Source organism: Mandrillus leucophaeus, unplaced genomic scaffold (assembly GCF_000951045.1).
Source record: "Mandrillus leucophaeus isolate KB7577 unplaced genomic scaffold, Mleu.le_1.0 Scaffold318, whole genome shotgun sequence".
Lineage (NCBI taxonomy): Eukaryota > Metazoa > Chordata > Mammalia > Primates > Cercopithecidae > Mandrillus > Mandrillus leucophaeus.
In genome coordinates this window covers 765,454-779,961 of record NW_012103343.1, presented here as the reverse complement: position 1 = coordinate 779,961, position 14,508 = coordinate 765,454, and positions in this window count along the sequence as shown.

Sequence of the window (14,508 nt, the reverse complement as noted above, 5' to 3'; positions counted from 1 at the left end):
TTTCTATTAACAGAGAAATGGTAAAAATAATAATTTATATTAGAATTTGAGAATTCATGTTCTAATCTTTGGGTTGACCTTGAGAGAGTACTGTATAATTGTATGTATAATTACCAAGCTAATAGAATGAAAAAAATTAAATAATTAAAATTTTTTTCATTTTCTAAATGAATTTTAAAAGGCTGGAAATAAGAAAAAAAGCAACATAAGGCAGTTCAAAGAAATAGAAAAAAGTTATATTGTAAATTTAAACTCAAGTACATTACTGATTACACTAAATGTGAAAGAACTAAATACTTTGAAAAGCAAACATTTTCCAACTGAATAGAAACAAATCCTAATTATACACAGCTTACAAGAGATGTGCTTTAGCTATGGGGACACAAAATGAATTTGAAAAAAAAAAAAGGTTGTAGAAAATACACAATTAAACTAAATTATTATTAGACAAAGTAGAATTTAAGATAAAAAGCTACTGAATATTAAAAAAGGATATTTCACTTTGATAAATTTTAATTTGCTGGGAAGTTAGAACAATACTAACTTATTCAAGAGAAACTAATACAACAGTTTTAAAATATATTAAGCAAAAAATAACTGAACAAAAACAGGCAATGCATGATGATAGTAGGAGATTTTAATGTATCTCTCTTAGTAATTGATAGAATAATCAGAAAAAAATTTATCCATGATAAATGATTTAAACATGATTTTAAAATTTGACCAAATGATGTTTTAAGTTGTGACTTAATTACCCTTAGTAACTGTATATTATGCATTCTTTTTAATAGCACACAGAACATTTGATAAAACTGACGACATGTTGGACCAGAAAATGTGTCTCAAAAAATTTCAAATTACCGAAATTATACAGAAAATGTTCTCTGACAAGAGTAAAATTAAGCTAAAAATAAAGAGAAGAAAGATAACTTGATAGTCCCTATACTAGGAAATTAAGCAACATACTTCTAAATAACAAATGAATTAAAAATTAAATTAGAAATAATTTATATTGCATGAAAATAGAAATACATTTCAGAACTTGTGTAATTAAACTAAATTAATACTTTAAGATGGAGGCTTTTACCCTTCAATTTGTATCTTAGAAAAAAAAAAAAAAAAAAGACTGAAGGTTCATGAAATGAGCCTCTATCTCTAGAACTGAAAATTAAGTTTAAAAAGGTAGAAAGAAAGAAGTGCTAACAATAGATGCAGATAAGATAAGAAATAGAAAAACAAATAACAAGGGAATTGAAAGCTAACTCTTTGGAAAAGCTAATAGAATTGATAAAATTCAGCAATATTGATCATCCATTATTTTTAAAAAGATGGGGAGGCACTAATAATGCCAAAGGTAAAAATGTGTCTTCACTGCAGATGAAGTTGATATTGAAACAGCAATAAGAAGATATTATAAGCCAATAAATTATGAGAGCAATACAATTTTTTAAATCTGACACAAGAATAAATTATCAAAACTAGTTCTAAAATTATGAAAGAAATTAAATCTTTAATGAAAAATGTTTCTATAAAGGAAAATTCCAGACCCCAATCATGATAAATTGTGTCAAATATTAAGTAAGAAATAATGCCAATATTACATAAACTCAGAGCATAGAAAAAAAGGAACTTTTTTTTACTACCCCATTATATGAGACTGGCATATTCTCACACTAAAACTTCATAAGGGAATTCTAGGAAAGGAAGATTATAGGCCAATCAGACTCATAAACATAGATTCAAAATGGTGAAGTAATAATAATAATGATAGTATTATAAAAAACAGTGATACATCACAGACAGGCTTGTTTTATTCATAATATTTACAGAATAAAGGATTTTTAAAAAACATAATCAGCTGAGATGATGTACTAAATTCACACATCAAATTCAATATCTATTCAGAATAAAAATTCTTATCAAACTTGAGTAAAATGAATTCTACCTAATTCCATTAAAGCTTTTCTATAGTCAGCAAATATTTTATTTAATGGCGAAATATTGAAAGAGTTCCCACAAGACACAGGATGCTCACAATCATCTCTTCAGTTTTAAATTGCTCTGAAGACCTATGTAGTATGAGAATACAATAGAAAAATATATATATTTGAAAGAAGAAATGAAATCTTTTTAGAAAATAACATGATAATGCATATAGAAAAATGAAAATATGTGTATAGCAAAGTTAATGAATACCTCGTAAAAATTTTAAACACTGATATTCCCATATATCAATAATAATCAGTAAGTTGCATTTTAAGAATGTACATTAACAATTGCATAAACATCAATTTTGTGGGAACAAAACTTATGAAACGTGCGATATGTCAACACAGAGAGAACTATAAAACATACATAGAAATTAATAAAAACCTAAATAAAGGGAGGGATATACCATGTTCATCTTGTATAGCCCATTCTACTCAAACTGATTTTTAGATTTAATGCAATCCAAAAAAACTCCCAACAAAATTTGTTGGAATTTGGCAAGCAGATTCTAAAATGTATATGGAAACGTAAGATGAAAATAAAATGAAGAGAAGAACTTATTCTACATGATGTTCCAGAAGATATTAAATGTAGAAATTAAATAATGCTAAAAGTGGTGGAAGGACCACTTAACCAAAAAAGAGACCACTTAACCAGATGGAGGGTCAAGGACCAGATCTGTACATAAATGGATATTTCATTTATCATGAGGATGGCACCACCCAGCAGTGAGGAAACAATGATCTTGTTGCAGGACAGGCAAGCTCCTACATTGGGGCTTAGCCCAGGAGGGTTCTGGGCTTCACCCAGGGAAGAATTCAAGTGTGACCAGGTGGTGTTAAACAGCAACTTTTATTAAAGTGGCAATGCACAGCTGCAACAGATCTACCACTTCTTATGATGCAGGTCTACTCCACAGGAAATGTGCCCAGAATAGCAGCCTAGAAGGTAATTCTGCACTCATATTTGACCCACTTTTAATTATTTGCACATTAAAGGGTAGTTTATGCAGAAATTTCTAGAATGAGGGTGATAATTTCTGGGTCATTGGGTCATTGCCATGGAAAGGGGTGATACCCTCTGGGTATTGTCATGGCAATGGTAAACTAAAATGGCATCCTGGTGGGCATGTCTTATGGAAAGCTGTTTCTGCTCAACCTGTTTTAGATAGTCCTTAATTTGGTCCAGTGTCTGAGCCTAGCCTTCAAAGTCCCATCTCCTACTCCAATCTTGTCAGTTAATGGTGCATAATCTATTGGATATTCAATTGGAAAAATGAAAACGGACCCCTACCTCACATCATCTCAATGCAAAAGGTAAAACAATAAAGCATCTAGAAGATACCAACAGAAAAAAATATTTATATGTCTTCGAAGGAGATGAAGATTTCTTTGAAAGTACATGTAAGTGGAAACCATAAAGTATTGACGAAAGGATATACGTTTGGCTCAAGACCTTCTCTTCATCAAAAGACATAAAGAGAGTAAAAACAAAAGTCACAGAGTGAAAGAATATGTTTGCCAAAAATATAACAAAGTATTTTTGTCCTTTGCAGGCACACACTCTCTTGCACTCTCTCTGTCACACACATAGAGTACTTCGAATCCATAAGAATAACAGAGACAACTCAATTGACAAATAAGCAAGAAAACTGAATAACAATTTTACAAAACAGGATAGTATTTTAAAAAGTCCTCAACCTCACTAAGTATTTTAAAAAGTCCTCAACCTCACTAAGTCCTTTGGGAAAATGCAAATTAATACTTCTATAAGAAAACATTACATATGCTCTAGAATAATGAAAATTGGAAAAATGTAAGTAAAAAGTGAATATGAAAATAAAGAGCAATGGATAACTCATTTTATTGCAGAGGGCAAAGTAGTACCATCACTTGGAGAACATTTCAGTGTTTTCTATAAAAGTTGACACAGCAATTTCATTTGTGGGTATAGAGCCAAAACAAATTTATTCACACTTTAATGTGAACACATGTACAAGAATATTCATAGCAACCTTATTTGAAATAGTTCCAAGAAAGGAAACAGCAGAAATGCCCATCAACATCAGATTAAATGCATTTTGTTTAATTCATGCAACATAATACTACAAAGCCATAAAAATGAACAGAGTACAGTTTAAAGCAACAACTAATACCAATCAATAACTAATATCAGAAGAAGATAGATACATAAAATATATATTGTGTAATTCAATTTACATAAGGTTCTGAATGGTGTTTTAAGTCAGAATACTGGCTACCCTCGGGAGGAGAGAGGGGGAAGGCTTTGATGCTGTGTTTTGAAAGAAGTCATAGTTATACAGACACATTTATGTTGTTATAAAGTAACAAAGTTCAATAAGTTGGACCCTCATGATTTCTTCTCTTTCCTGTGTGTGTAGTATACTTTAATGAAGATAAGTCATTTATTAAAATATTTATATATTCTTTATTTTCAAAACATAAAAAAATTAGTAAGAATAGTTAAGCCAGCAATAAATATTAAAGTCACTAATCTAAATAACTCTCAGATGAAAGAGGAAAATAATACAGATATTACAAATTATTTATTTGCTGAAAATGACTTTGAAAACACTTTTTATCAAAATCTATGAAGACAGGCTGGGTGTGGTGGCTCATGCCTATAATCCCAGCACTTTGGGAGGCTGGGACAGGTGGATCACGAGGTCAGGAATTTGAGACCAACCTGGTCAATATGGTGAAACCCCATCTCTACTAAAAATACAAAAATCGGCCGGGTGTGGTCCCAGATACTTGGGAGGCTGAGGCAGAAGAATCGCTTGAACCCGGGAAGCAGAGGTTGAAGTGAGCCAACATCACACCACTGCACTCCAGCGTGGGTGACAGAGTGAGACTCCATTTCGAACAAACAAACAAACGAACAGCCATGAAGATAGCTAAAACCTTACTGAGGGGAATGTTCACAATTTTACAGTCTATTTTAATTAACCCTTTTCTCTTTTGCCCCTAGAATACTCACCGGTGGCCCCTTGTGGCTGCAGCATTTACCCTGAGATACCTTTGCCATGAACTATCTCACTTTTATTATTATTTTCACATTGCTTTAGTGTTGACTTTGGAAACAAAAGACATCATTCTATTAATAGCATTTTGTTTTTAGCAGTGGTATTTCCATTTAAAAAGTATAGTAATTCTCTATTGCTGAAAATATCAAATTTTAGAAAATGTAGCATCCCTCTGTGTGATGTTATCATCATTCTCAAACAGTAGTTGACCAAAGATTTATTTGATAAACCCGATTATTCCAAAATAGATGATTCTGACATTAGTTCTGTTTATGAATAACTCCAAGTACAGTTTTTATATTTTATTTTCACAATGAAGATCAGTCAGATTTACCTCAGCTTCAAAGAGCGTGTTTATGTAAAATTAAATGAATGCTGGCAGCGAGCTGTGCTTTTTTTTTTCTAAAAGTGAAAAGGGCTAAACCAAAACTGTGTAAAAGCACTCTAAGTGTTCAACTGAGTAAATTTAAAATCTAATAGACAAAAACAATAGAAACCAAAAGAAAGTAGTTAAACAGAATTGATAAAGACTGCACATAGATCAATGAATTTGAATATGAAAAAAAAAAAAAAAACCCAATCCCGTCACTAAAGTGAAGTAATTAATTTCAGAAAATACCAAGCACTACCTCTATCTTGGAGATGAGTCTGTGGTTGCAAGAATGGGTTGTTTGTAGACTAGTTACTAATAAACTTGTCATGCAATTCCTATTTTGGAATAATTACTATATTAGGTTAGCCACATGGTGTTATGATTGATTCCTGGCAATCAGCCATTCAGACAACTAAAATAATAAAAGAACAAATTAATGCTGTCAAGCCATTTAAGCTTTTTCAAAGGTATTGCCAATTTAACCAGGGGGTTTGCAAAAGACATTGAAGACTCATTGGCTACAGTGTTACAATGTGTGAATCAGCTAAGAGAAAATAAAATAAATAAAAATAAGAGGCTGTGTGCAATTGTGTCCTGGGGCCAGAACTTTAATCATTTCCTCTGTTGGCCTGTAAGTTTGTGTGTTTGGTGGTGTTGCATCTGTGTATGTTAAACAATGACTCCATTTAGGGGAATGAGATGATGCTTCCTTTTTATCTCTGGGAAAGCACTGGCTGTCCTTCCACTTGAGACTAAAATTCTGTTTTGGATGGAAAGCCAACAACATGTATCGTTTTATTCTGCCTCTTTTATGTATGTGAGAGTGTCATGCTGTCAATCTTGTTGCTTTGCCAAATCCCTAATGCTTTCAGCCGTGTATTTCAATCAAATGGCCATTTAACCTGGGCATTTCACCAAAGGGCTAAAACTTTTGGGCACTGGGTCAATCAACTAAAAATTTGATTCTGACTGCAGCCACATTGCCTAAGCAGATTTCTGTGAAACTGCTCATCAATCATCTCTTAAAGAAATGACTCTCAATTTTTAAAATTGCATATTGTTAAATATATACTGCATTCACATCCATGTGACAAAAAACCAACAAATGATTGCTGATGTAATACTTTCAGCCCCGTTAAATTGTGAAAGCATTCAGGGGATTGAGAACTCTCAGTTAATATGATTGAGATATTTTGTCAGGAACAAGAGGCCAATTATGAAAGGCTCTGAGATTTTCTTCTTGTAACCAAGCATGGCCAAGAATTTAGGCTTTCCTGTTATTCCTGACAATATATATCAATATTTTCTTAACTATGTGTTTACAATTTTGGAGTTACACATGCCATTAAAAGTAAAATGTTTTCAGTATGTTCTATTGATAATTTCCAATACATTAGCAATTATATTTAAGTTGAGCATAAATTTTTATTCAAATTATTGATTGCAAAAATACCTACAAAGAATTAGAACTTTCAGAGGTCTTGGAGTTCTCTAATCAGACAGACAGCTAGAGAATCTATTTATTCTATAAACTGTAATTTCTTCCTCCATTCTTATGAAATACATTTAAATTGAGTTTATATTTTACAACAAGACCAAAAACTACTGTCTGTATATTGAGATGTCCGAGATGGAAAAAACCAAATCCCTCAAATGAAATAATCTCATTATTCTGATTCTGGCATTTCTAAATGTATAAATAAACTTTACTATGCCTTTATAATTGTGGTAGAATCAGACACAGCTGAGGAACTTAGTTGAGTCTGTTTTCACCTTCTTATAAAATAGCCCTATTGAAAAGGGCATTTCCAAGTTTCTACCCCTGGAAGGAAGGTTCCTGTTTGAAGCGTAAGGTAAATAGAGCCTATTGAATAAGGAGGTCATATCAAATTCTGTTGCCATCACTAGTCACACTCTGTTGGAATTTGAGTTCGCACTGTCTGAAGCTTCTGATTCGTATACCATGGTCACTGAAAAGAACATTGCTATGAAAGCAATCATATCATGGATTAAGTCTTTTTCTAAGTCAATGGAATTCAGCCTTTGAGAAATAAAATGTAGTCCTTGTTAAATAGTCCACTGACTGAGCTCAATTTTCCTCTTTGGCTTGGGAATATTATCTCTGAGAATGCAGAAGAGAGAGAATTTTCTTCCTAGTCTCTCTTGTACTTATCCACTGTAACACCTTACACTGTGATTTAGGAGTCAGGTGCAATGTAAATGTAGCTGATATTGCTTCTCTTCTATTTCTGAAGGTGAAAGAGAAGCCAGGCAAGCTGCTTTAGTTTCTGTTTCCCAAGTGAAATGGAAGCCTGGTACAGAGGTGATAGAACAAATATCAGATGACTTAAGTCACTTTCATAATGCTGCACTCCTCTTGCACAGGTATCCATATGATAACCTCCTATCCAGGAACTTAGTTCACAGTAATGGTGGCTGTTGTCTTTATATTAATAATTATATCACCAATGCCTCTATAAGCAATTGTTCTCACTTCCTCAGGTTCCCTAAATGTTGCTATGATTTTTAGGTAAACCTCCATGCCTGATCTAACATACAATAGAAACAAAATGTGGGGCTAGGAAAATCAACCATCTAAAATAACAACAATAATAATAAAAGAATGATGGTGAAGCAGAGACTAAATCAGCCCCAACTCTTTTAATATTTGCCCAACTGATTGACAATTGACACACTTTTAGTATACAACCATTGGTTGAGATACACAGGGGATGTATATTTTTGGCTCAAGGAAATTTTGTGTATGGCAGTTCAAAGGAGACTAGAAACAGAAGAGAAGGGAGCAATGGTGGGATTGGTTAGGATAACATCTGTGCCCCTGCTGGCCTAGGGACTGGATATGGGTTTGCGTAGAAATAGGGTTTAGAGCTTCAGACTGAACAGTTGTATTGATAAAAGACCTTGTAAGACTTTACACTGGCATAAGCAATTTAGTTCAAGGTGCTAAGAGTACCAATTTAAGTGGATATATATACTTTTTCCTGTCCAGCCTCAACTCACAATTCTGGTAAAGGCATCTCAGGGAACGTATCCCACTCATAATCAGTGGAGTTTGGGTGGAATTGACAACATGGTACAGATCCAGGGGTTTAGGGTTTAGGACCCAAACGTGGATCTCTTCTTGTTCACACTGATTAGTTCACAGACAGATGAACAAATGGAACCAAGCCAAATGGGACATATTTATATGTTTTTTGTTGGAACAAGTGATAAAGAGTAAGTCCATGTTTTTTATACATAGGATGTAGATGATTTAATCCTGAAGCTATGGAACTACCCTTTGGAAAATGCTTATTTGTGAGTCAAATCTACAGAGAGAAAAGCAGGGGAGAGGATGGGAAGAGACAAAGTCTTGTTGGACTCTGAATTCTTGGGTTGAATTGTTTCTGAAGCCAAATAGCCTAATGACTTCTGTGACACCCACTAATACATGTCTTTTTGTATGAACAAGTTTGTATTGAATTATTTTGTTATAACCCAAAGAGTCCCAACTACTGCCATGTTCTTCCTCTTCATCACTCCATCCTGCATTATGTTTTTGGCATCCAGAGTTAGAACAAGTATCAGTGGAGGCTGGGCCTGATGGGGTAGTGTGTTTCCATGGAGGTCACTGGCAGAAGAAGCAGGGGTGTAGGACATTGGTAAGTGGAGGAACACGTGTAGACTTGTTTCTTAGTTCAGATTCAACACCATTGCCTTGGGAATTTCCAGCAATAACTGAGGGAATTATTGAGGGAAGTCAGGGTGAGCTGGTCCGGAAAGTGTAACTCAAGTATTAATTAATATGAATGGGATGTCAGTTGTCCCACAGGCTCTAAGCACGGGAGCATGAGATTACCATATAATAGCACTGTTACTGAGAACCTACTATGTATAATGAACTTTACATGCTGTCCCTAATCCTTCCCACCCCTCTTCCAGGTTGGAAGAATTTTTATTCCCAGTGAGGTTAACTGATTTGTTCAAGGTGACACGACTAGTAACTAGCAGAGACTGGGGTCAGTGTAAGGCCTACTTTTTTCAGGGCCCAATCCTTTTCCCTCTGCTGCGATGTCTTCCTATAGCTCTGAAGAAATCTGTTCCTAAAGTGCCACTGGCAAATAAAATTTGTTATTCTACCCATCAAGTGGCATAGTTTGGCACAGTATTTATTAAAAAATCCAATGAAACCTTAATAAATGCTTTCTTTTAACAAAGAAAAATAATAAACAGGAAAGCAGAGAAACAGGAGACAGTTTAATTCCTTAAATTTTGCCAAGAAAGTTCTATAGAAAACACAGGGTATAGATCTGTCAGAATCAGAACAACACTTCCAACAATGGGACATATTTACTTACAGTCAGTGAAAATTGCCCTGCTCTTCTTGCTGATGTATTGAAAGCTCTCTCTTTATGTGTGTATGTGTGAGTTCGTGTGTGTGTATAATCTCCACTGTTAGAACTGAAAATAGATGGGGATTATTCATTCCTTGTGTGTCCACTCATTTTTCTCCTACAGAAGAGGAAATAGCTAACCCCAGGATTTAAAGTCATCTTCTCTACACAGAAGCCAGGAGCATATCTTTCTGCTGTTCAATGACTCATATATCATCCTGCATGTCAGTGGAAGCTAAATTCACTGCAGATGTTATTATGGAGTAAAAAGTAGTACTAATGGGATTTAGTGCTATTTGTTCAGGTAGCCCTGCCTCTCTGGAAGATGGAAATGAATAGGAGAGACATCAACTTGATGAATGGGTATGTGAACATGTCACCAACTGGGGACTACCTCCATTTTACATTGAAGAGTTCTAGATAAAATAACCTAAAGAGGGCAAGATCTTGAATGGAATGAATAGGCATAGTTTCTCTCAATGAAGTCTTGCCTATAGACTAGGACTTTGGAGAATTCTTTAAGAACATCTAAAATAAAAATTCATATCTAGATTATGCTTAGGAGAATTTCTGTGGGTAATTACAACAAAAGTCCCGAGCTTATGTAGGAAGAACCTCAAAAATGACATTGCTGATACTATCTCTCAGATGCTAAAGAAAATTAAACTTGTGTTTAAAGAAATGCTATGAAGTGGAGGTGAATTCACCATGAAGCCAAGAAAGGGTAGAGTGAGAGCTTTCTCTTGTGTATGTGCACTGGCCCCCCTAAGGGTCTTTGGCAGTCTTTAGCAATGCCATGATCATGTGTGTTAAAAGGTACACTTAGGCACATTAAAGTTTCAGTGAGTTTATTTGAGCAGATAGCAATTCATAAACTGGGCAGCAACAGACCACAAGTGGTTGAGCACTTCAATGAGGGTAGGGGTGGGGGCAAAAGGAAAACTTTTATAAGGTATTCATGGAAGCAAAATGAAGATATTTGATTGGTTAAAGTGGAAAGTCCCTAAAGTGTAGTTGGAAGTTTCTAATTGGTAAAGCTTAAGTTTTGTTTTACTGTTTACGTTGTTCTTCAGTTTGCTCATTTAGCATCCCAAGGTGCTGAGCTATCTCAGCCTAATGGCCTCCCAATTAAATTCTATTTAGCATGTTTTTGGTTATATTTGCAAATTAAGATGCTCTTATTCATACAGAGAGCCTTCAAACTGTAGAAAATTGAGGTGGACAACAGTCTGAATGTGTCCCCCAAAAATTCATGTTTTAGAAACTTAATCTGTGATGCAACAGTGTTGGGAAGTGGGGCCTAAAGAGAGCTGTTTAGGTCGTGAGGAACCCACTGTCATGAGTGGATTAATGCCATTATTAGAAAAGATTTCAGGTTGGGTTTACTCTCTTTTGCTCTTCTGCCAAGTGAGGATGCAGCAAGGAGGCCCTCACTAGACACGAGATGCCAGTGTCTGTTCTTGTACTTACACCCTCCAGAACTAAAAGAATTTCTATTCTTTATAGATTGCCCAGTCTGTGCTATTCTGTCATAGCAGCACAAAATGGACTAAGATAAGAAACCATAAATCCTAGATTTGCCATTATGAGGAAAGCTGCTCCCCAGAATGTTACCCTGTGCCACAGTATGCCTATTTTCTCAAGGTAGAAGCACAATGAGTATCATATAATCAAATCAGTGGCCTCTTGGCCTCAATTTCTTCATCTATAAAATGATTTTATTAGGGCAGATGATGTGTAAGTTCCATTTCAATTATAATATTATATAATTTGGTGTGAGCTATCTCATATCTTTTGTAAGTTAAATGTATTGTAAAGAAAGATAAGGAGAAAGGGAAATCAATTTTTAAAAAAGTCTTCTACCTTTATTCTCTTCATTTCAATCTTCAATATTAACATTAATAGCTAGGATTATAACATACACTTTATACTTTTTAATAAATAGCACCAAAGACTAGAACTAAATAATATTTTTTATTATTTAGTTATTTATTTATTTTTTGAGACAGAGTCTTGCTCTGTTGCCCAGGCTGGAGTGAAGTGGCACAATCTTGGCTCACTGCAAGCTCTGCCTCCCGGGTTCATGCCATTCTCCTGTCTCAGCCTCCTGAGTAACTGGGACTACAGGCACCCGCCACCACGCCTAGCTAATTTTTTTTTGTATTTTTAGTAGAGATGGGGTTTCAATGTGTTAGCCAGGATGGTCTTGATCCCAGCCTCCCGAGGAGCTAGGACTACAGGCACCCACTGCCACGCTGGGCTGATTTGTTTTTGTATTTTTAGTAGAGATGAGGTTTCAATGTGTTAGCCAGGATGGTCTTGATCTCCTGACCTCATGATTCACCCACCTCAGCCTCCCAAAGTGCTGGGATTACAGGAGTGAGCCACCATGCCTAGCCAATTTTTTATTTTTATTTTTATTTTCATTTTTATTTTTTGAGACGGAGTCTCGCTCTTTCAGCAGGCTTGAGTGCAGTGGTGCAATATTGGCTCACTGCAACCTCCACCTCCCAGGTTCAAGCGATTTCTCTGCCTCAGCCTCCCGAATAGCTGGGACTACAGGCACGGGCCACCACGACCAGCTAATTTTTGTAATTTTAGTAGAGGCAGTGTTTCACCATGTTGGCCAGGATGGTCTAGATCTCTTGACCTTGTGATCTGTTTGCCTCAGCCTCCCAAAGTGCTGGGATTACAGGCGTGAGGCACCACGCCTAGCCAATAATAATTATTTTGACACACAAATTTAATTTTCTGTAACACCTAAGAGTTATAGTTAATATGTGCACATTTTTGCTTGTTTACACAAAAACAGTTTAATATGACTAATTACATGACAGTAAAGTTAACTTGGAAACATCAACTCTGTTGATGATAAACTTTAAAATAATTACATTGTTTCAAATGGTGATGAGAGTCAATTCAAAAATAGGAAGGATGTTTGCTAGCTGCATTTCACTCTGAAAGATTTCACTTATCTAAATATCAGTAACATTATACTCTCTAAGATTATCTGCTTAAATATGTCAAAATCAGAACTGGGTCAAGTGTATACAAAGAAGAGAAACCATTAGTGAGTTGCAGTGAGCCTAGATCGTGCCACTGCACTCCAGCCTGGGCAACAGAGTGAGGCTCTGTCTCAAAAAAAAAAAAAAAAAAAAAAAAAACACAACAAAGATCGTTGGAAAATAGAAACGTTCACACATCGGTGCTGCAATAGAAGATTGTCATGATTCCTTTGAAAGACGGTTTTTAACATTTATTAAAACAAAAAATTATATATCCTCTGTCCCAGCAATTTTACTTTCAGAAATTTATTCTGTAGACACACCTGCAGATGTGCTTAGGAAGACATAGGAGAATATTTGTTGTAGCATTTTATTTAGAAACAAACTAGCAGAAGACTCAATGGATGAGATAGTAAAACAAACCAAAATAAAAAGAATCTTTCAATTTCACAATATGAAATTAGTTATAGCTCCTTCATGTAATAAAATATCACATGTGGTTAAATATGTCAGGTGTATCTGTACACACTGATATGAAATAATTGTCAAGGAGAAAAAGAAAGGTGGAGAACAATCTATACAGCTTAAATGTGTAATAAAAAGGGGGTTTATATATGTATGTACACACATACATACACATAAATAATTGTGCATGTACAAGAAACTTTTAACAGTGATTGTCCCAAGAGAAATTATTTGAGAAACAGAAACAGAAGTTCATGGTTGGTCGCGGTGGCTCACGCTTGTAATCCCAGCACTTTAGGAAGTTCAGGAAGGCAGATCACCTGAGGTAAGGAGTTCAAGACCAGCTTGGCCAACATGGTGAAACTCCATCTGTAATCCCAGCTACTAGGGAGGCTGAGGCAGGAGAACTGCTTGAACCAGGGAGGCAGAGTTTGCAGTCAGAGCTGAGATCCTGCCATTGTACTCCAGCCTGGGCAACAGAGTGAGACTCTGTCTTAAAAAAAAAAAGAAAGAGAGAGAGAGAGAAACAAACAGAAGTTCATGGTTGGGCAATATAATTTTTGCTTGATATTCAAAGTTTTGAAATGTTCATGAATTACCTGTTCAGTTAAAATAATCAAACAAACAAATTATTCTTAGTTTCTTAAGCTATTGTTAAAGATCAACAAGTAGTGAGAGAATTTCTCAAGTATGTGTCTGGGGTGTGAAATTTGATTTTTAGCTGCATATACAGTGTCACTTTTACAACAACGTTGAGGTAGGAGAATTTGACTCTAGAGGTAGGGTTTGGACAGGGGACCAAATTGAGGACTAGCTAAAACAGATCTGGGGCAGGAGCACCTCCGCATAAGACACACCTATCAGTGTGCCGTGTCAGCTTACCATTGCCATGGCAACACCCAGAAGTTACTGCCCCATTCCATGGCAATGACCTGATAACTCAGAAGTTACCACCTTCATTCTAGAAACTTCTGCGTAAACCACCCCTTAATTTGTATATAATTCAAAGTGGGTGTGCATATGAGTGCAGAACTGCCTCTGAGCTTCTACTCTGGGCACACTGCCTGTGGGATAGCCCTGCTCTGCAAGGAGCCGTGCCTCTTCTGCTGCTGTACATTGCTGCTTCAATAAAAGTTGCTGTTTAACACCACCAGCTCGCCCTTGAATTCTTTCCCTGGGCGAAGCCAAGAACCCTCAATTTTAGGGCTTGCCTATCCTACATCAGTGTGACTTGGT